We start from the raw sequence: 3,824 nt of genomic DNA on the forward strand, positions 1-3,824 counted from the left end.
GAGAGGGGGAGAGGGGGGGGCATACTTTCAAAGCAAAGACAGAACAATTTCCAGGTCAGGCAGTTGAATTGAGATCACAAGGGAAATAAGTACAGAAAACTCAAGAATTCTATGGATTTGGAAAGTTGGTTCCCTTCCTATCATCCAGCGAGGGATTTGTTGACTTGAAAATTGAAGATATTATAATATTATTAATGATTTTCCTCCACCGTTCTTATAAATAAGTCTTGTGCTTAGGCTCATCATCATTGGAATTTTTAAGTTCTTGACCAATCAACAATATGTAAAATTATACTGTGTAAATTCCGATCGAATATTCACGAACATCGGTGCGCCCCAAGGATGTGTAATCTCACCTATCTTGTTTACGACACCAGCGACAGTACTTATGATAACAAAAACATCAAACTAATAAAGTATGCTGATGATTCCACTCTTCAAGGCCTTATAGCAACACATTTTTTAATGAGAATGAAAATAGAGACGCTGCAAATGTATTTGCAAATTGGTGAGGTAACCACTTCCTTTTACAAAAAAAAAAAAAGACAAAGAGATTAATACTAGATTTTAGAGTACAATAAAATCAATTGCAACCACACTTTAATAAAGATGAGGCGGTTGAGATTGCAAAGTCTTACAAATATCCTGTGGCAACAATTGATACAAATCTTGACTGGCTGTTCTTGTGAAAAAAAAAAAAAGGTAAAAAAATGCTCCTTTTAAGGAAAGTAAGAAGTTTTCGTGTCGAAAATAAGATTATATTATCCATTTTATACCTTTCTATGATTGAAAGCGTGTTATTTTTTGTATTTGCTGCTGGACTGGGTAAAGAACATTTTGACAGAACCATGAAGGATTTTACTAAAATTGATTAAATCTATAAGACCAAAAGTATAAAAAACACAAACGCATTATAAACGACCAATCAAACCCCCTTTCCACCCAAATTGTAAGATCACACAGCGGCAGATATGCATCTCTAAAAACAAAGAAAGATATAAAATACGTTTTTTTTACCATCTAGCAGCTGTTCTTCTATAATTAATACTAGTCTTTTTCAAATACCATTTTCCAGACTTGTTGGCATGAGTCTGAGGATACATGATGGATTCCCTATCTCGAGGTAAAACTGAGTGGGGTACAGACAATGCAGAAAACCGCAGACGAAGGCAACTGTACATGTACTCCAGCAAAAATATCCACGATTCACCTCCATCATGGAGCCAGGGTATTGCCCAAGGCTATCATCATCGACTCCGCTTCACCCTGGTGTTTTGAACCTTTCACTTTCAAAAATAATCAATTATCTTCTTATGAATGACCCTGAGTTTGAGAATGTTTTTCTATACTGTTGCTAGAGATTCCTACGGCTGATGGACATAGGATTGGAAGGCGGCGGATTACACATTTGTTGTGATGCATGCAGAAGAAATGAATTTCTTGCAACAAGATTGTAATGGACAAGTGCGGCAGGGAGGTGGGTGGAAGAGGAATGGAAGAAGGAAATGGTAAAAATTATCATGGTGAGAGACTTCCTTCAAGAAAGAAAAAGATTGGCTAGCACAAGTCGAAATAAACTAAGACCAAAAGGCTGGGATTAAAAAGGCTAGAATGTCTCAGCAGAAACAAAAAGATGCTGTTGTAAGAATAATAGATATCATTGTGGCGAATTCAGTGATGAGGAAAGAGACAGATGTTTACAAAGCATGGAGACTCACATAGGTACAGAGGTGGATATTTGTAATTCATTGAAAAAAGATGATGTGGGCGGGGGAAGTGCTTTCTGCGTCTGAAAGATGAGACCAAGAGACTAAAGGTTTAGAAAATAAACTGCATTAATGTATTTTCAACAATGTAGGTGGCAGTTTACGGAGAAGAGATTGGTTGACAGTTTTGTATGTCAACCATCGGACTTTGGAACATGATGTGTTAGGAACTGGTTGATGAACGAGCAGTCAAACATGAATGCACGTGTGGTTGATGCATCCCCTGTGTTGAGGGGTTCTTCACCCAACAAGTTATTACGACTATCAACACATTACTGTATGGCTCAACTATTTTAGGAAAATTCGATACCATTTTTAGCATATTTTCTGAACCATAACAAATATTCTGTATAACAAGATGGTCCACTCCTCTCTTTAAACAAATTTAAAAAGTGTCCTAAAAATCCGGTGGTGCCATCTTCGAAAAAGCGCCCGCTTTTCGAACAGGGTTACCCTTCTTGTGTGAAAAAAAAGTCAAAGTGAAACTAATAATAAGTTTTTGTTTACATTATAATTAAAATTTCGAAATAACGCCTTTTTAAATAGTTACGCTGACAGAATTCCTCTGCTTTAGGTGAAAGTGCGACTGTTTTCTTCGTTTAATTTGGCTTTAGAAGGAGAGGTGAGAGGTCATTAAAATAAAATTTACCCAAAACTCCGCATTAAGCGAACTGGAACAGCTGATGCGCAAGGGGGTGCTATCCTTATTCTTCTTCTGGAGAAACAAAAGAAAGCTTCAAAACAAAGATTGCAGCGACATCTGAACCAATGCGCGGACTTCTGCGGACACTTTTTTCGCCGAATGAACAATCTTGTTAGGTACAATCTTTGACCATAATCATTACTCTATGATTACCATTATTCGATATCTCTCTTTGTTGTTACTCGATATTATTCGAGACCACTTTCTGAATAATGTAATCTTACTATGCTCTAAATACTTCACAACTGGCTCAGAATTTTCAGTCAATAACCAATCAATATTTGATGCGTCTATTGCCCTGTCATATTTCGAAATTTTTTTAGCTTGACATTGTTTGATAGCTTTCTGGTCAGATCATCATTTTCATGACATCTATTTAAATTGTTCGTATTATTATGTTAACCACAATTTCTTTTCATGAATTTGAATGAGGTAAAGTGAAGTGGATTGACAACACGTTACTTTTCGTACACATCTATAAAAATAACGTTATTTTGTTTATATAGTCACAGTGCAGGCATTTAAATTATGCTATGGTTTTGTTTGACTAAATTCACATATTTTCTGTTTTTAAATAAAAATTAATAAATGTTTCCTAAGGCATACAAAGAATTGCAACATTTTCCCTTTTTCGCAAAAAAACTCCTTGCTTTTTTCATTATTTAAAGCGGCTTTTCTGTTGTTCTGCTCATCATTGTATTGTTAGACCTTTTTAGGTCATTCTCTCCCTTACCCAAGCATGTATTAAGGGTTGCTGCTGATGAAATACTTCATTGAATCTACTTCATCAATGAGGAGTCCTTTGGTATTGTGACTGGGTGTTCTACCTTCAAAATCAACAACACTTGGTCCCGTAAGTCATCCTACATTTTGCTTGACCGGCGATACAGTATTGTAAAAAAATGTGTAGTCCTAACGATCGGTTCATCTGACTCGAGAAGCAAGGGCTGATGATGAAGGGAAATTACCCGAGGAAAAGGCTCGACCACCACAAGTACTAAAATAAGAACGCCCATACCTCCAGCTCAACATGGTCGATGGTGTTTTTGTTTTTGATTTTGTTTGTTTTCGGTTTGTTTCTTTTTTGTTTGTTGCTTTTTCTGCTTTTTCTATTTTTGCTTTTTTGGCAAGTTCTAAAAAGACGAAGGCAGACGACAGAACATGGTTAGATGTGGAAAGGAGGTGAAAGGAGAAATATTTAGAGATGAAAATTTTCCGTCGGTGTCAGGTTTCGAAACCGGGACCTATTGAATGAGAGGCGAACATCGAACCTCCAGGCCACGAGAGCACCCGATGGTGGTAGTTGTGCTACCGAGAGACAGAGAAACAGAGAGATAAACACACACACACACACA

The sequence above is a fragment of the Aplysia californica genome, unplaced genomic scaffold, assembly GCF_000002075.1.
Source record: "Aplysia californica isolate F4 #8 unplaced genomic scaffold, AplCal3.0 scaffold01181, whole genome shotgun sequence".
NCBI lineage: Eukaryota > Metazoa > Mollusca > Gastropoda > Aplysiida > Aplysiidae > Aplysia > Aplysia californica.